At 43.1% G+C, this 19903-nt stretch overlaps 1 protein-coding gene across 9 annotated transcripts in view; it reads right to left on the bottom strand.

Moving 5' to 3' along the window:
* Positions 1-9532, bottom strand: part of HYCC1 (hyccin PI4KA lipid kinase complex subunit 1) — a 68363-nt gene extending 58831 nt beyond the window's left edge. For 2 of the 9 annotated variants that reach the window (XM_084858573.1, XM_084858577.1), the window contains exons 1-2: positions 8997-9353; positions 3590-3798 (exon numbers count right to left, since the gene is read on the bottom strand). The gene's annotated coding sequence lies outside the window, so the exon portion shown is untranslated. The other 7 variants (XM_084858574.1, XM_084858578.1, XM_084858579.1 and 4 more) reach the window with 7 other exon arrangements.
* Between the last annotated feature and the right edge of the window lie 10371 nt (positions 9533-19903).

Raw genomic sequence — 19903 nt, 5'->3', positions numbered from 1 at the left:
ATAACTTAAATCAGAACACTAAATATTTTTACATAGTTATAGTAAACTGCACAAAGTTCCTTTTACACTTCTGTCTCTTGTGTGGCAGCAGTATACTACAGTAAGTGGAGTTGTAACATAAACAATGAAATAGACTAGGTTAGTGAGTTTGGGGGACACAATTTTATGCTCAGAGCAGTTGTTTTCACAATTTTTACAAACCTGACATCTTACCTCGAAGTTATGCCTCCTGGGTAGTGCCATCCCCATGCACTGGCAGAGTCCAAAGATACCCTGGTGCAGTGAATTTACAATACCATAGCAACACTCCTGCACTGGAAAAGACTGCTAGGGACAAGTAGGGGTAGAGAGGGAAGAGGAGGCAGAACACAGACATGGCAGGGAAGGAGCATAGCTCAGGAGGAATTCTATGCTCCACGGGGCTTATTCTCTCCTTGCAATATTATAACCTTGTGCCAACAAGAGACTGTGCAAATTAACAAATTAATCAGAGGAAACCCCAGATGACAGTAGATTTTATTAAATGACCGTGATTTCTGAACAGTGTGGGGTAAAAGGCCCCATAGCAGGACTCAAACTCTGCTAGTAAGTTATAGCTTTGGGGTTCCACACACAAGCCTCCCCTATGTATAGGGTTCTGTAGCTGGCAATCTGTTGCAATGGGATTAGCAGTCCTTCGTCCCTTGCCTGGCCAGGGCCTTTTTGCAAACAGCAAAGGGGATGTTTGTATGCTGCTACCATGCTTTGCTGTTGCTCTGCTGCTGGTTCCATTTGGCAATTTAAACCCCGTTTGAGGTGTGACCCAGTAAATTTGGTTCCTACAAGTTGTTGTCCTCCTCCCCACTGAGCCATGGAGGCACTCTGGTTTCTTCCTGGCAGTATATCTGTGCATTGTACATGGAACGGGTGAACTGGGTAAGGTAGTATTATTATGACATTTACACTGTTGTCCCATGTAGATTGGTACCTTCCATGCATGACTAATGTGGGGCATCTTAGATGCACAATTATGTGATTGGTGGGTAGCAACAGAGTTGCCAGGGATGCTATAGGCACATCTGTAAATGGTCATATATTGTCTCTTGATTCTACAGATATTTTTGTGCTTTTGACTTTACTGTTGCTTATGTTATGCTGGCAACTGCTGAAAGGATGGTAGGATTGACCTGTAAACATATTAGTGCCCTCTCTGTCCCCCAAAACCATTTTAAATGGTAATTAAGCTGAGTTTGGGGGTATTTATTCCCTATGGCAATTGATATGATCCACCTCATATTGGACTATAGAATACTCTTGATTATGAGGAATGTGAAGGCATCCCTAGGGACTCTCAAGAACATTCTGTCAAGGCTTATTTGTTTTTCACACTACTGTAGAAAAACAGCATGGTGCAGCAGTTAGAATCTCAGACTAGGACTGGGGAGACCCACGCTAAAATCCAGAATGTCCTTGAGAGCCCCTAAGGACACCTTCACAGTACTCATTGTAATCAAAGCCCCCATTGGTAAGGGAAAATGCCATGCTTTTAAGATTGCACAAAGAGAGAAAAGTCTGAACAGTGGTTTCTGACTAAACAGAGATTTAAAGATTGCAACTCAAAACATGTGCCTGAACCCGTTAAGCAGATTGGAAAACCTATTGTGACAAATTCCCTCAATTTACCCGCTACCTTCAGATCACAAACTTACATGAGCAGATTTAGATGTAATAAAGGGATTAAAGGAAGGTAGTCTTCTTACTCTGAAGACACCAACATCAGATTTCAAGACATGACCTTCACTGAGCATGTAAACTTACAAGAATTTAAAAGGAAAGACATGAGTACTTGAGAGCAATTCCCAATTGGCATTTGAGAAGGTAAACCAGTTTTGATAGGAAATCATTTCTTTTGATACCTAGATTTTTAAATGCATGGTAACAACCCATGAAAGGAAAATAAGATGAAAGCCAGTATCCTGAGTAATCCAAATGAAAACAGCAGGAACAGCCAAAGCCAGAATGATATTTAAAAAATTAATGATTATTAATGATGTTTTTAAAAAGATGGTGACAGTGTAACTCTCATCTTTCAGAAACTTAATGCTACCATTACCTGTTACAAACTATTTTAACAGCATACATTCACAGTTAATCACTTTATTAATAATGTGGGATCTAAAGGATAAACCACATGTGGGCAGTTTCACAGTCTTCCTTAATCTCTTTCGCAGAAACCCAACTTGCATACAATTTAATTTTTGAATAAATATGCCCTCGAGGCAAATTAACTTTGATTGCTTGGGTAAAACTCTTTTTAGGAACCCTCCATGCCTTCAACCATATCTACACCCAGTAAAGGGCTATGGGGCTGCGTGGATTCTGTAAGTGGCAGGACACCGTAAAATCAAGTAGGTGTTCGTAAAATCCACATCCACCTCCACGCACCCCCCCCATGCCCCTATATGTGTGTATAAATGGCACCTGATGATCCCCCTTCATGCATCTGAAGAAGTGGACTCTAGCCCAAGAAAGTTCACGTTACAATAAATCAGTTTGTCTTCAATGACCCGCATGACTGTTTTTCCTGCAACAGACTAACTCAGCTACCCGTCTGGAAGTTCTGTAACAGTTTTTCTACTTGCCCCTGAGCACAAGGTACACACAAAAACCACAATACAAAATGAAACAAAAATCTTGCCGCTTCATAAAGATTAATAGATATGTTGCGGCATAAACTTTCGAGGCCTGAAAGCCCACTTGAAAGGCGACACGAGCCTTTTTTTGTTACTGTTCTTGCTGTAACCCTCCTCTGGAACGTGCTGGGCAAGGAGACGGCGGCAGCGGCGGCCGTGCTCGGAGCAGGCTCGGCTCGCACGTTCATCTTATGCCATCCGGCGCTACGCCTGCCCTCCGAAGGCAGCCCCACCGGCTTCAGTGGAGCTCGCTTTCAAGTTATTAAAGCAGAGGACTGGAGTGCAAAGCTCCGAGGTCGGAGCAGGCGGCGCTGAGAACTAAACTATCCCGAGCCGACCTCCTGGCCGTGGCAAGCTGGAGTTGAGCCTGAATGCCCGAGTCCATATCGGCCGTCCCCCCGCCGCCGCCGGGCCCCCCACCCCCTCCTCCAGCCCCACGCAAGCATGAGGGGCTCGATAAAACACACGCCCCCTCCTCCGCTTCCCCAGCCCGCCCCGCCCCGCCCCCGCTCCCCCCCCAGTTGCCCGCGCATCCCGTTGTCTCCTCAGGTCGGGACTAGAGGGCGGCAGCAGACGCTCCCCAAACCCCGCTTTACGGCTCCCTCGTTCTCCTTTTTCCTTATCCCCGCCTTTCCCAAAAGGAGAGAAAAGGGGGTGGGGAGGAAGGAAGGATGGGGGGGGTCGAAAAGGACAACTTCCTCGGGGAAGGGGGAGGGGCTCGAACCTGCGACCTCCCGAGGAGAAAGGAAACGCGCCTCGCGCCCCCCCCCCACAGGCAGACGTTACTCAACCGCCTGTTCCTTCCAACCGTCCCAACGGAAAAACCAACCAACCAACGATTTAAAAATATATATCCTCTTTTTTTTATCTTTTCGTCAGGAAAGGAAGTTCCCTCAACGCCCATTGTCCAGACTCACCCCTCGTCGAGCTAGCGCCTCTCCGGCTCCACTGGGCACATTCCTAACGGGAGCTGCGGCTATTCTTCTTCCCTTCCCCGAGCTCGGCGTTACTTGCTTGGGAGAACCAGCAAAAGTGCAGGGGAAAGACTGCCCGCCTGAGTGACTGGCAGAGGGACTCAGAGAACGACAGATGCCTGCGCCGCCCAGCAGGGTTGATTCTCGAGTGGCTAAAAAGGAAAGCCAATCGTGACGCCAGAACCATCTACGATACCAATAGAAGCTCTACAGGGGGGCGGGAACTCTAACAGGTCCCGCCTTCTTTTTCTTTCTCAAAGGGGTGGGGCTGCCCCGCTTCACGCACGGAGATGAGGTACCAGCGGACAGGCGCGTGTTCGGAGAAAATGCTTGAGGGGCGGGATTTCACTTGTGCCGTCATCATCTGATTGACAATAAAGACTACAATCGGGATCTGCGGGGGTCAGAGGAGGTGAGGCTCTTTTGTCCCGGTAGGTCAGGGTGCCCACGCAGTGATGAATCTCGCCTGTCCTCTCTTCGTAGCCCCAGGTTTCACAAAATCGTTAGCCTGATTCCAAATTACTAGAATTACGTTAACTAATTCCAGAGAGCCAGCCGTATTAGTCGTCCGTTGCAACAAAAAGAGTGGGGAGAGGCTTGAGGCTCGTTAATGACTGACAGCGCAATCCTAATTCAAATCCCAGTCTTTTTTTTTTTTATGAGAGTTACTCTGAGGTAAGTGTGTATAGGATTGCAGCCTAACAGATTTATTGAGGCTTAAACTTCATAAACTAAAGACTCTTCAAAAGAAGTGGGCTCTAGTCCACAAAAGTTTATGTCACAAGCAATCTGGTAATCTTTAAGACTTAAAGTTTAAGGTATCATAAGGTTCTTTATCGTTTTAATCAAATTATTATCATTATCCATTTGGATAGTACTCTTCAATACTTCACCATTCCTATTTATATTTCCAACAACCCTGTGAGGCAAGTTAGATTGGCAGGAGGTGACACAAAGTAGATAAATAGAAGAGGGGAGTGCTATGCAAGGGATAGGTGCATCCCATTACTATGCAGGATGAAAGATCCCAGCAATTGTTATTATTATTAATGAGACAGCATTACTACTGCTACTACTGCAACTATGATATCAACATTATTGTTATTAAGACTATAGCAGTGACTGGGTTCACGCAACGTGATGAACTGTGGGTTGCTGTTGAAATGTGGGTGGTTGTGTTGTCTGAACTCAGTCGTAATAACAAATTACAAACAACCCACAGTTCACAACCCAACAACAAACCATGAGTTCTCTTCATGGGTTGTTTCTGATTGTTAACGCAGCTGGGTTCAGACAACACAACAACCTACATTTCACCGTCAACCCACAGTTCAATAACAACCCACACTCAACCCGTACTCAACTTTGAATGTGGGTTATTGTGTTGTGTGAACCCAGTCACTGATCTGGCATATGTCCTTGTCACTGTACAGTGAAGGTTGTGGATGTCATGCATCATCTAGATAGTTTGGTAGATAGTGCAGGGTGCCTGACTGGTGCCAAGAGAGTGTCCATGGGCCTATGGGACTCACGTTGGAGACCCTAGGAATAAGAGGAGAGGTCATCTTATGGATCAGTAACTGTTTAAAGAACAGAAAGCAGAGAGTAGGAATAAATGGTAACTTCTCCCAATGGAGGGATGTAAACAGTGGGGTACAACAAGTATCTGTGTTGGGACTAATGCTTTTCAACTTGTTCATAAACGACCTGGGAGTGAGCAGTGAGTTGGCGAAGTTCGGAGATGACACCAAATTATTTCAGGTGATTCAAACAAAAATGGATTGCAAAAAGCTCTGAAAGGATCTCTCCAAACTGGGAGAATGGGCATTAAAATGGCAAATGTGGTTCAATGTAGGCAATGTAAAGTGTTGTACATTGGGGCAAAAATATCTCAACTTCACATATACACTGATGGGATTCGAGCTGGTGGTGACTGACCAAGAAGGAGATCTTGAAGTTGCAATGGAAAGCTTAATGAAAATGTTGATCTGGTGTCCAGTGGCTGTGAAAAAGGCAAATTACATGTTGGACATAATTAGGAAAGAAATTAAAAATAAAAGTGCCGATCATACTGCCCTTATACAAATCTATGGTGTGACGACACTTTGAATACTATGTACAGTTGTGGTCACTGCACCTCAGAAAGGATATAGCAGAGTTGGAATAGGTGCAGAAAAGGGCAACTAAAATGATCAAGGAGCTGGAGCAAGTCCCCTATGGGGAAAGGTTCAATATTGGGGACTATTTAGCTTAGGAACAAGGTGAGCATGGAAGACGGGATAGATGTGTACAAAATCATGCATGGTGTGGAGAAAGTGGATAGGGAGATCTCTCTCTCTCTCTCTCTCTCTCTCTCATGTAATACTAGAACCTGGGTCATTCCATTAATGATAGGAGATTCAGGACAGATAAAAGGAAATACTTCTTCACACAGCACACAGTTAAAACTATGGAATTCACTACCACAAGATGTAGTGGTAGCCATCAACTTGGATGGGTTTAAAAGGGGATTAGACAAATTCATGGAGGATAAGACTATCAATGGCTCCTTGTCATTCTGGTTATATATTACCTCCAGTATTGGAGACATTATGCCCCTGTACACTAGTAGCTAGGGAACACAAGTGGGAGGATGCTGTTGTACTCATGTCCAGCTTGTGGGCTTCCATTTTCGAGCACGGAGATGCTGCTGATGTGGAGAGAACCATGCTGGCTATGAGGGGGAGGAGGCAGGGAGTGTGGTTTCTGAAAACCAAGGTCAGAGCCCTGGCTCTGACCTTGGTTCCCAGAAACAGAACAAACCTATGGCCCCCTAGCCAGTGTCTACTGGCTATAGGATGGCTCTCTTAAAAGGCTAAATTAAAAAGATTTTTTTAAAAATACATTACTGTCTTTCTAAAAATTGTCATATATTGTACTGATTGTGCACAAATCAAAAGTGTTTGTATATAATTTATTGTACACAAAAATGCCCTGAAGATTTAAGATATTATGCATTAATCTTCTGCATACACCTAAGATGCATTTTTGAAGATTAGTAAGGATTGGATGATTCATTATTTGTCCAATTTAATATATAACACACAAGCAGAAAAGTTGCAACATGCTTATAACGCTCATCCTGACCTGGGTGTCTCCTTGTTAGGATTATTATCTTAAGGTGGAACTCATTCCTCTGTCCTTCCTTCCCTCTCTCTCACACACACACATACTGTACTTACTGAAATGAAGGGGAATAATTCAATTGTAATGCTTTGCACAGAATACAAGTAATGAGTATTTTTGCAAGAATTCATATACATTTTTATTTGCGCTAATTGGCTGAATAAATTGGTTGCCAGTTAAATCTACAACTTGCTTTTTAAAACCTACTTTCATATTTTCTCATTATCACCTCTTATCTGTCCACCAGCTTATCATGTTATAAAAACTTCCATGGCTTTTTTATACATACATTTTGAACGCTTGCTCACTATTTTGTGTCAGTTTGGCTGGTCCTAATAAAAGTATTGCCCAACTGTGGATTATACATGCATAACTGAGGCCCAAGTGTGGCAATAAAAGTTTTAATACAACAGGTCAGTGTCAAATGTTATAGGTCTTTGGATACTTATGCAGTATAGTTTTGTTTATTTAAGCTTCCAGCTATAACAGATGGAGTCTTTCAACACACCATACAAAAAACTTCAGTGCTTCTGTATTAAATAAGAAATAAGAACTAATGCAGGGAAAAATTTAAAAAACAAGCAAGGTCAAGAAGTGCAGAATTATGTTTAATTAAACTGAACTAGGAAATATAATTCTGCAGCCTTCCCCAACCTGGTTGCCCTCCAGATGTTTTGGACTTCAATTCCCATCAGTCCCAGCCAGCACACTTATCAAGCATGCTGGGGGTTGTAGTCAAAACATCTGGAGGGCACCAGGCTGGGGAAAGCTGTCATTTTGGTACAGACTTAGCAGGTTTAGTTTTCCTCTCTGTCAAATAGATAGAATGTCATCAATTTTCACATACTGCTGATCAACAACCTTCTAAGTGACAGAAGAATCAGGCTCAAAGAATACTGCTATGGCCAAAACAGACATGAGGGATCTCACATTTTATCTCCTGATGTGTGTGTGTGTGTGTGTGTGTGTGTGCGTGCGTGCGTGCTTGTGGGTATGTGTCTACCTGGGTTTACTTTTAAAACAGCCACAGGAGAGGTAGGTAATCTTTTCCCCTTGCAACATTTGCCCAATATAAATTGTGCCCCCAGAAGCTGCTGTTAGACCCAGGCACGGTGTCAGCACACTTGGACAGCTGTGCATGAGTGGAGCCTTCTTCCTGGTGCCAGGCCACCAATTACATTTCCTATAGTGCCCCCTGAGGTTTACAGAAAGGAGTCTGAGGAACTGAGATGACATTCTAAGCCTTACTGAAAATTTAAAATTAACAAAACACAGGGTTCAGATAGTGTCCACCAGAAATTTCTTAAGGAACTCAAATGGGAAATTACTGGTCTTCTAACAAAAATATGTATCCAGTCCTTAAAAATCAATCTCCATACCAGAGGCCCAGAAAACAACTGATGTAACACAGATTTTGAAAAGGAAGAAGGAGGTGAAGAAAGAGGAGCAACTCCAGGGGTCTCTTGTGAGTGGGCCCCTTGATGAGGTATGGGCCCTTAGCAGGTGCCTGACTATTCCTACCCTTTATGCAGTTCTATATTCTCCCCATCAGCACCTTCTCATTTGTGCAGTTGTGCGCGCATGCGCGCACACACAGGGTCTCTAGTTCCTGGTGCTACTGCCCAATGCCAGCTTGTTCTTCTGAGGTGGCCATTGCATGGCCATAATGTGCAGCAGCCACCCCTGGTGTTTCTCCTTTATCTCTCACTCAGTCCATCTGTCCTTTTCACCTCCTTATTCTTTCTCCCACTTCTTTCACACTTGGCTGGCCACTCTGTCTGTCTTTCATCCGTTCCTCTTTCCTTTTCCTCCTTTCTCTTCCTTTCCCCTTCCATGCTATGCCCATCTATGCAATTCCTGCCTCCATGCATGCCTATGCACTGTGCATGCCGGCAGCTGCTCTTGCTGTATTGGTCCAGCCAAAAGGCTGTGGGGTGGGCAAGCAAGAAGGCTGCACTGCTGAGGCCAATTGGTGGTCCCTGGCCCACTGTTTGAGAAATGCTGCCCTAGGCTACACCTGCTCTCATTGCTAGCTTTGATTTTTAAAAGGGCAAAACTCCATTTTCACATCCCAAAAAAACAGCAAAAGAGTATGTAATTCTTCTTCTTGACTGTCACCACCAAAAACCCCACCTTGCTTTCCACCCAGCCCCTTCCATCTATTGCCCAATCAACCTTAAAATACCTGCAAATTCTTTGGAGGAAACTGGTCAGACTGCTTTTCCTTTCCTGGAATACCAACTCAATTGATATATTAATCAGCATTGTTGTTCATTGGAAGGGTGTCAAGTAAAAGTCTTCCTCTTCCTGGCAGTTTGAATCATCCTCTATTAACATGGGGAACGGAAGCCTCATGCTAGCATAAACATCCTTGATTGGCTTTTCCCTTTGACAGGCTTTGTCTCTGACCTGTAGGATATTGATTGGTTCATTGGCTCATGTTGCAAGGCATAGATAGACACCCATTGTCAAATTCTCATATGATTATGGAAAACAGGCAGGCTAAAGTCTCTTTTTGTTCTATTGGATGCATGCATAAAGAACTAACCTGTTTAGAGAGCAATCTAAGGTCCTCCTTTGGGTGCCTCCTCCAAGGGAAACTCGGAATGGCAATGACGGAGACGGCTTTCTCAGTGGTTGCCCCCTATCTGTGGAATGAGCTCCCTGATGAGGTCTGCCTGGCACCAACAGTGTTATCTTTTCGGCACCAGGTTAAGACTTATCTCTTTTCCCAGGCAGTTAGCAGCACATGATGAGTTTTAACTGGTCCTAGATGTGTCTTTATTTATGACTGACTATTCAAAGTTGCTTTTAGTTATATGTTGTTTATGTATATTGTCTGTGTGCTTTTATGTAAATGGCTTTTACATTGTATTTTAATGTTTTAACTTCTGTAAACCGCCCAGAGAGCTTCGGCTATGGGGCAGTATAGAAATGTAATAAATCTTCATCCTCCTCCTCCTCAACCTATAGTCCCAGGGCAAGCATCCCAGGGACCACAGGATGGCTTGGGAAATCCCTCTGAGGACGGAGACATTGCTCCGACCTGGAAAGGGGAATCAGAAATCCAACCCCAGATCTCTCCCCCTTGCAGCTGGCGCAGAAAGAACCATGCTGGCTGTTTCTCTGAGGTCAGAAAAGTGACCTCGGAGGTGGAGGAAAGGGGCCATTCTTGTGGGCAGGGAGGAGACTGGAGAGACCAGGATGCAAGTTATCCCGAGCCTCCTCCAGCCTGCTCCTCTCCCCCTCCGAAGCACCCTCAATAGATGGACTGAAAAACTGATCTAGCATAAAACAGGAGATGGGAGGCCATGGAAATGTAGATCACCTCTGCTGCTCCTCCTGCCCTGGCAGCTTTAGCCCGACAGGGCACAGGAATCTTAGAAGCCCCTGAGTTTAGGGGCTTCTGAATGGCAAGGGTGTAGTACATAGGATTGCGCCCTTAATCTCTCTCTCTCTCTCTCTCTCTCTCTCTCTCTCTCTCACACACACACACACACACACACACCCATTTTGTTGCTCTAAATCTCTCTACCCTTACTTCAAGCTTCTATTAGGCCCATGGTAGAAAAAGGCAGGCACAATACAGGACACCTAGAAATACAGCCTTTTCAGAAGTGGTGCCAATCCATACAAAGACCTGTCCTCTTATCCAATGACTGCTAAATTTACTCAGGTGAAAAGCTTTGTGAAAGATCACATATATAATGTCTGCCAGATCACCCCTATTCACATGCTTGTTGACACTCTCAAATAACTTTAAAATGTTAGTGAGACAGGACTTCCCATGCTGATTTTTCTTCAGGAAGACATCCTTCGATATGTGTTATAACTTTGTATGTAATAATGCTTTCCATCAGTTTATCAGAACAGACTGTAAAGCTAACTGGCCTGTAATTTCTTGGATGTTCCCAGGATCCTATAATATAATATTTCTGGATCAGGTGTCTGGGTTGGGATCTGGAGGCACTGTTTTACAGTTGTAGCTCAGTGGTAGAGCACATGCTTTGCATGCAGAAGGTCTCAGGTTTGATCTCTGGCATCTCCAGAAAATAGTAGGAAAGAATCCTACCTGAAACTCTGGAGAGCTGCTGCCATTCAGTGTCAACAATACTGAACCAGATGGACCAAACGTCTGGCTCATTTGCAAGACAGCTCTCTATGTTCTTAGATGGCCATTTTAGAAGGTGGTGTTGGGGGATTACTGCTCTGTTCCATGGCAATTATGTCATGGAATTCTGGAGGGCTCAGTTCTTTCTCCCGTGCTATTCAACATCTAAATGAATGTTGCTGGGGGACATTAATGCTGGGGGACATTATCAGGGATGTGGGCTGAGGTGTCATCAATACGCAGATAAACAAAAACCAGAAGGGAGGCACCTGGGATGAACGAAATGCAAAAAGAGAATGAGCTCTCAGAGGCACCAAAGCCAAACTTGTTTATTTAAGCCCACTGCAGTTCAGAGACTGAGGCTCCTTGGTACAGGGAAACTTATAGAAAGCAAATGCTGCAAACGAACTCAGCCAGCTTGCTAAGGTGGTGGTTATGCTTCATACACCAGGTGTATGATACTGTCACCAATATGCAGATAAACAAGCCTCAGTCTCCAAAACACTTGGGCTTAAATAAACAAGTTTCACTTTGCCACCTCTGAGAACTCATTCTCTTTTTGCTTTCCATCAGTATGGAGATGACACCCAGCTTTACCTCTCCTTTTCATCTAACTCAAGTGAAGCAATATATATTCTGAATCAGCACCTGAACAAGGAGTAGACTGGCTGAGAGCCAATAAACTGAAATTCAGTCCAAGTAAGATGGAAGTACTGTTAGCAGGTGGTTCATCTGTCCAGCTAAGTGGTTGCTTCCCCCTGAGTGATCAGGTGTCCAGCCTGGGGATGCTTCTGGGTCAATCATTGGTCTGGTTCTGAGCCCAATTCAAAGTGTTGGTGTTTCTCTTTAAAGCCCTAATGGCATGGGACCAGAGTATCTAAAGGAATGTATCCTCCCACAGTTACTGCTTGGACCTGTAGGTCATTTTCAGAGGCCCTCCCCTGGGTTCCCCTTTCAAAGGAAGTTAAGCAGGTAACAAGAGAGAGGACCTTCTCAGTACTGGTGCCCCATTTATGGAATGCCCACCCCAAAGTGGCTTGTCTGGCACCTATATTGCTGTCTTTTTGATGCCAGGCAAAGACTTTTATTTTTTCCCAGGCATTTTAGAGAGTTAGAACACAATCCTATGGCTCCCAAATGACAGAACCCTCTGAGATAGAAGGCTTCGAATCCTCCTATGCCCTGCCAGGATCTTGTTGGCAGGGTGGAGCAGCAGCATAGGCTTTTAGCTTCTCCATCCTCATTTACATTATTTTATGCTAGACCAGCCACTGAGCCTATCTGAGCCACGCTGCTGGGGACAAGCAGGAACAGAGAGGCCATTGAATCTGGTGGATCCACAGTGTCTTCCTTCCCTGCCAACTGGCCTGCCCCCATCCCGCTCTTTTCTCCTTCCTAAGGTCGGAACTTTGACCACGGGAAAGGGGGCTGCTGCAGAGCTTTCTGCTGTGGCTGGGAGAGACTGGGTGGGTGGGGACAATCCCCACTCGGATTTCCCCCACTGAGAGAAAGGGATTTTTCCAGGGAGAAATCCCTACCATCCCCTATGACACCTCAGATGCCATCTAGGGGTCAAAGGATTACACTCTTGGTTTTTAGTTTTTACAGCTATTCTTATATACATTTATATTTTTCTATTCCTGTGTTGTTTGTTGTTTTGTTTTGTATTTTATTCATTTAAATGTTTGTACTCTGCCCAAACAACATTTGTTATAGGGTGGATTAAACATACAGTAAATAAAAACAAGGCTGGGCCTAAAGGGAGAAGTCATTGTGCAAAGGAAATATGGAAGGTACAGTGTATCTGACTTCAAAAGTTATAATTATACCTGCAGATGGGTGGAGTGCCTGCAAGCTAGAAGAGAAGAGGAGAGTGGCTCTTACTTGCTCTTTTTGTCCAAGGAGCACTGTAGTGCTGGGTTGGCCAAAAGCAACACACAGATGCCATTTCTTACCTGAGAGGCATCCTCACTTCCTATTTCCTTTTCAGGGGGTCCCTGCAAGGTTAATAAGTAGTGTGTTGCATATACTACTTCAGGGGTGGGAAACTTGTGGCCTTCCAGATGTTTTGGTCTGCAACTCCCATGCTCCCTTGCCATTGGCTATGCTAGTTAGGGTTGATGGGAGTTGTAGACCAAAACATCTGGAGGGCCACAGGTTTCCCTGTACTTGATTCAAGGAAGAGGTGGAGGGAGCCAAAGTGGGGCCAGATACAGTCTGCAGGCCACCCCTAATTTAAATTTAAAGGTTTCACTTATGATGTTGTAACAACTTCCAGAGGGGTAGCTGTGTTCCTGTGTTGCAGCAAAAACAATAAAGTGTCATCTTAAAGATTAACACATTTATTATGGCATAAGCTTTCATGGCCATATGATGTTGTGCATGCATGATAGCACTAGAAGCATGTTAGTGGATGTTGGGCAATTCTCCTTTATTCCAAACGCATGGAGATTCAAAGCTGGACCCTATATATTATAATAGACGAACCCATATTAATTCAGGACTGTGTTTTACTGCTCCAGATTTTGTTATCCTTTGTTGTGTATGCACACACACATTATATTGCTTCAAAATACTCCTGGTTTTACTTTATAAATTTTTTCTCTGTCCAGTAACGTATCCAAGTCTGAACATGGCATTTTATATTTCTCTACTCAGTGCCAGAGGCTGTCAATGAGGCAGAGGTGGGAAAACATGCAATGCTGAGGTGTCATTATGGATAAGCTGCCCTAGATATTATGGAGGGGAAATTAAATGCACACTTGACATTTTGGGCAGGAGTTGCACATTTAATGTCATATGTAGTTGAAGTCCAACAAATGATTTCAAGACATGGGACTATTCCTTTCAGTTGTTCTCTTATCTGCAAAACACATTCATACATCTCTTATCTGAGCAGTCCTGATGCACGTTTCATTGGTATCCCAGCCAGACCTCTGAATTGCTGGGTTGCTTTTGGAATCCTCCAAAGTTTTTGAAACATAGTGTGGGAAACGGCCCAGCTTGAAACAGTTCAGTGAATAAAAGGCCAGAAAGAATCCTAACATGTGTTTATCTAAAGCCACTTGGGTCCCGCCTTTATGTTTTTTCTAAAATTCAACATGACTAATAAAGGTAAGTAAAGTATACATATATAAAATCCCTCAATAAAGACAAGTGCAACAAAACAATTATTTGGATAGCAGCAGAACTTCAGCTACTAAAAGAGCAAAGAGAAATCATGGTAGCATTGGAGTTCCAGTTAATTCTGGAATCTCACCACAAATGAGATCAGGGCCACCTTCAGAGCCTGTTGGAAGGCAAGGAGGCAGAAGTGTTTCCTGGGGAGGAGAGTTCCAAAGCCTAGATGCAATGTCTGAAAAAATCCTTTCCTGCAAACTCTCCCACCTCATTCTAAGTAATAAGGAATAAGAAAGCAGACATTCAGCTAAAGAACAAAGAGAATGGACAGGTTCATATGCAAGAGGAGGCACTCCTTAAGATATTCTTCCTAGTCTCAGACCATTTAGGGCTGTAATGGTCCAACCCAGCACTTTGAGTTAGACCCAGTTCCCACCCCCCATGGGAAGCATTTAAACAAGCAACAGCACACACATGTATGTACCCATCCTCACAATCCAGGAACAGTTTTACTATACATTCTACTATTTGAATAGATCAGTCCAAAGTTAATCTAGATGTATATCCTTATTCCCATATCTTTAGGCTCTGCTCCTATATGCACTAACCTGGAAGTAAGCATCATTGAACTCACTGTGACTTACTTCTGAGTAGGCATGCATAGTATCATGCTGTGTTTGCACTTTGAGTGGTGATATGTAAAATATGCATACCTAGCTATGATATAATTAATCAATGAACGATTATAAATACTAGTGATAATTACTTAGGTATCTGCTTACAGGACTGGCTACTTTTAATTGAATACTGGTTTTTCCCCCAGCAAGAGTACTCCTGTACATTTACTCAAGGGCAAGACCTCACCCAACCTTTTTCTCCCTTCCTATTTTTAGCCTGAAAAATATTTGTCTCTGAGACTTTGCACATGTGTGAAGGCCTGTGTGAGCAGCTTTGAACTGAGCCAAGAGAAGCATGGAAGGGAAGTAAGGATCTGCCAGCTAACAAGGCAACCTGATTTCCTCAAAAGAAAATTAGAGATTATTCTAATTATCCATTGTTTGATTTTGTGTGTGTGTGTGTGTGTGCATGCATGCATGCACATTTTATTATCTATCAAACAAACAATGTAACGTGGACCTATTTTTAGAGTATTCTTTTAAAATACCTTTAATTCAGAATCTGCTTTTTATAAAGAGCAGTTGCAGCCTATAGCTGAAATTACAACCATATGCACACCTACCTAAGAGTAAACCCTGCTGAGCACAGTGGGATTTACTTCTGGGAAATATGCATAGGATTGCACTGTTAAAGTGGTGATCCTAATACTGACAAATGTTAGATGTAGGTTTTTGTACGGTAATGAGCAGAAATCGTATCTGATGAAATCCATAATCTGGCAATATCTGTATGAGGACCAACCAGGATATTAAAAAATAGCGAGCAAGTTTTCAAGTTCTGAGAACTCTTCAGCAGGCTGATGTTAAAGCTGAGTGTGTTGAGGGGTGTTGGCTGAATGTTAAAGCCATGGAGCCTGCAGCATTTGGTCACAGTCTTAAAAGCGTGCACCTTTTTGGTGACCTTTTGGTTGAATGGATTACTACTAGGTGTTATGCAGGTTTCAGGTTGCACCTAGGTCTGCCAGGTTACTATCAATTTTCTTGTACAATAGGTAGATAACAATGGCTTATTTTAAAATGCTTTTGTGGTGTAAAAATGTGTAGAGATCTAAGTGCCAATAAGTGTTGTTGTGTGTAACTTGCTACTCTTCTGACATGCTCTAAGGATTTGCTCTTCTCTTAATGCATTAAAGTTATTACCAAACACTTTTATTACAGGGCCAAAGATGTACGCAACATTTAATCATCATAGTACAACTCCATCCTGATTCTGATCAACAAGACTCATGACAAAAATGCAGATGATAAGAGGGTGTGGGAGGTCGTTTGTGAAAGGACAGCAATGGGAAGGTTTCCAAAGTGTTGTCAAAGAGACTTACATGACTGAAGGTAGGAATCTGCCTTGGGAAATGACACAAATGAGAGGAAAAGCAATGTGCAGTGTCACCCTATGCTATTTTACTTAGAAGCAAGTCCCACTCTGTTCAATGGGATTTATTCCCAAGAAAGTGTGTGTAGGATTGCAGCCATACACCTGGTTTGCACGTAACAGCAGCAAACTGTGGGTTAATTAACCTATGATGGTCATATAGGCCCCTTCCAACCCTACTGTTCTGTGATTTGCTGCAGTGCACGCTGCTGCTATTTCACATATGCAACTTCAGGCCAATCAGAGTTACTCCATGTTGTCTGAACCTGGGCACTATAGGTTAATTGTGGGTTAAATAACCCACAGTTAACCTACAATTAGTTGTTAGATTAACTGTGGATTGTTTAACCCATGATTAACCTATAGTGTCTAGGTTTGGACGACATGGAACAACCTTTGATTGAGCCAGTTGGAGGTTGCATATGCAAAATGGTGGTGGCATGAGCTACAGCAAATCACAGATTAATTAACCCATGATTTGCTGCCCTTACATGCAACTGGCCCCAGAGACCCTGACTGTCCAAGTTAGGCTGCAATCCTATACACATGTACCGGTGAAGATGTCTCAGTAAACTCAGTGGGGCTTACTTTTCAGTAGACATGCATAGGATTCTACTGTGAGTTTGTGTCAGCTTTGTACAATGCATGGAGGATGAAAATATTTTGGGTTATTAACGTGGGATGTTAGATAAGTCAGACATAATGGCTTGTAGACCAAAAACAAACATATTACACAATTGTTATTGTACTGCTGTATTATCACCATTGCCTTTACTCCAAAGACCTTGTGTGAATTTTTTAAGGGGGGGAAGAGAATTCCAGAGGACAGCACAGTACCAGCCCCTCTGCTATTCCCTGCCCACTACACATTAGTCCAAGGGGGGAAGCCTTGAATATGAAATGGCTGCATATGCAACATTTATATAGATATAACATTTACTTGAATAATCAGTTAATTCAGTAAAATATTTTACTCAGTTAAGGCACCTTCCATGAGTGAAGCCCTTCTGTCAAGGGAAGGCAAATCCTAGATCCAACCCATTATATGTATTTACAGAACTATGGATGGCAGGTGTTGCCTTAGATGCAACATTTTATCTAAAGGCTAAATATTGCTAGTTTTTCTTTTTTAAATAAAGACAATGCACACATAAAATCCCTATTTTGTGTATGATTTTACTAGGCTAATTGTATGCCTGTATTGTATCTGCATGCATTATACCTCTATTTACCATTGCTACAATGACATCTACTGGTGAAAACAGGTTTGGAGTCCAGATGGCAAAAGGTGTCCAGCCTTTCACTGCTGTGAACATATTTCAGTGTACATATACTGTTGTTGATACAGCTCTGCCTGGATTCTTCCACCCCACCCTTTCTCTTGTGGCCTTTAAGTTGACGCTAAATACTTTTTAAAATTCCTCCAAGCTTTTTATTGATCTTACTGCTGGACCAATGTTTTTACACTTTTTTCATGTTTGTTCAATTGTTCTTTATTATTGTTATTGTTATTATTGTAAGCCACCTTGTGAGGGCTTGCCCTAAACAGCGGAGTAAAAAAGTATCAAATAAAACAACTCAGCACTTACTTTGTAATAGACATAGATAGACAGACAGACAGACAGACAGACAGATAGATAGTTTCTAGAGAGGTCCTCAGAGAGAAACATTTTTATAACAATGCTTTCAGCCCTATCTAATTTTGAGCTTAGCTGCTGTGATGCAAGTGAGCCTTGTGTTGTAAAAGGCAAGGCCACAACCTAAATTCTCTTCAACCCCATTCCAATTGCAGCTTTGTGCAGGTGTAGATGTGAACATGGGGCTATCTTTCCAAAGCACAGGATGCTGTGCTAGGGGCTGTGAATAGTGCAACACCCATCGAGTCACTTATACAGCCCTTCTGCATGGGGCAGGGGCTGTTAGCTAGCACAGCTTCATCAACAGCAATAGATACCACAGTACAGAGGGTGGGAGGAGTTCCTAGGACTAAAGCAAAACCATGTCTTGAATGTCATGGAGCAGTGAACCGGAGGACCAGGCTCCATGACAGCTTTCTGCTACCATAGTTGTTTGAGAATTTCTTGATAATATAAAATCAAGCACAAGCAAATACGTTAGGGGTTGCCAGCTTGCTTAGTTTTGATCAGCCTTGGCCAATTTTGGAGCATTCAAATTTTATTTTTATTTATAATGACCAATGAGGGCTCCCTCATTGGAAAACAAAAAAGTCATGATTACACTAAAATATGTACGAGTCAAATATAGCATCATGGATTACCCAAAGGGGTAGTGGATGCTCCCAAAAATATTTCCCACTACCCCATTCACTTACCAAGCTTTCAGTCACATATTAAGGTCCTGTATAGCATGGATCAAATCCTTGCTCCCCAATGGTCTTTGCCAGCCCTTCACTCCTGCAAACTAGTTTTTCCTGAGTCATCCCTGTATAGCATCCAAGCATCAGATGCTATTAAATCTATTCCTAAACAAAACCAAAAATATTCCTATGCCAACTATACAATTCTGTTATTAATTAAGGTGAAATGCCCCCAGAAAAATGCAACAGCAAAACTAATTGTTATAAGTAAAATATTATGCTCATCAGTGGTGCCACTAGGGCTGCATCATGGCACATAGATCCAGGGCTTCAGTGTATGCACCCCTACCCCAAACCATACACACAGAGGTGGCGAAGAACCCGTGGTGGCAGGCCATGGTGCACTGTAAAGTAAACTGCTGCACTAGCTGGTTGAGGCTGCAGCTGCAAACCATTTTAAATTAAAGTATTTCCCAAGTGTGAGAGTGGCAGCAGGGTGAACCCATCAGAAGCTTTCTTTGGGGGTGCCCCTATTGGCTGCATGCTCCCAAAGGCAGTGTCTGATTGGTTCACTCGCTGCCACTCTCACACTTAGGGAAATACTTTAATTGAAAATGGTGCACAGTGAAAGCCTTGATCAACCAGCACAGCACTTGCCTTTACTGCACATACTGGCAGACAGCAACTCAGCCAGCAGGGAGAGCGGGACAATGACAATAAAGAGGAGTGTTGTTGGTGTTATCATAACCAGGCTAAAAAGAAAAAAAAGCATGGCAGCAGTGTGGCAGTGGGAATGGCGGGGGGCTGGAAGACATCTTGCCAGGCCCCCCTCAAGCCTGATGGTGCATCTGATGCTAACTCTCCAGTACAATTGAATAATTGTATGTCCAATAAAATAGTGATCTAAAATGTATATTTCATCAAAATAAAACTGAATTAAATGATACAAAATTGGTAATGAGCAGAAATCTATGTATACATTAACAGGTGTCTACTTGTGAAACACTTAAGGAAAAATAATGAGTTGGATCCAGTCTAAGAATAGTTGAACAGTACCATTCTATACATGTTTACTCAAAAGTAATGCCCATTGTGTGTGATGTGGCTTGCCCCCAGGAAAGTGTGCACAGGATTACAGCCTTCATTCCTATTGAAAACAATGGGAGTTAAGTCATAAGTAGCTTGTCCTACTGATTTCAAAGGGGTTGAACTTCAACTCAGTAAGTCTGGATCCAACCCATTTAAAATATCATGTTCATCTGAACAGTACAATAATTTGCGCCTCGGCTCACCGGGGCTTACTCTGGAACAAGTTCTGTAATCAAAGATCACCCCCAGAATGTGTGGAATAACAAGCAGAGGAGTGTTTTAGATTTTTTGAGTGCTTCTCCCCCCACCACCACTCCAGACACCCACTCACATCTGAAGGATAGCTTGAGCTCCAGCACCTCACAGTTTTGAAATTAGGCACTAGTTTCTGACCCCATTTTGGCACTTT

This window comes from Heloderma suspectum, chromosome 5 (genome assembly GCF_057233095.1).
Source record: "Heloderma suspectum isolate Gila_16-S chromosome 5, 16-S_ref, whole genome shotgun sequence".
In the NCBI taxonomy this organism is placed as follows: Eukaryota; Metazoa; Chordata; class Lepidosauria; order Squamata; family Helodermatidae; genus Heloderma; species Heloderma suspectum.
This window is presented reverse-complemented; position numbering and strand designations above follow the sequence as displayed.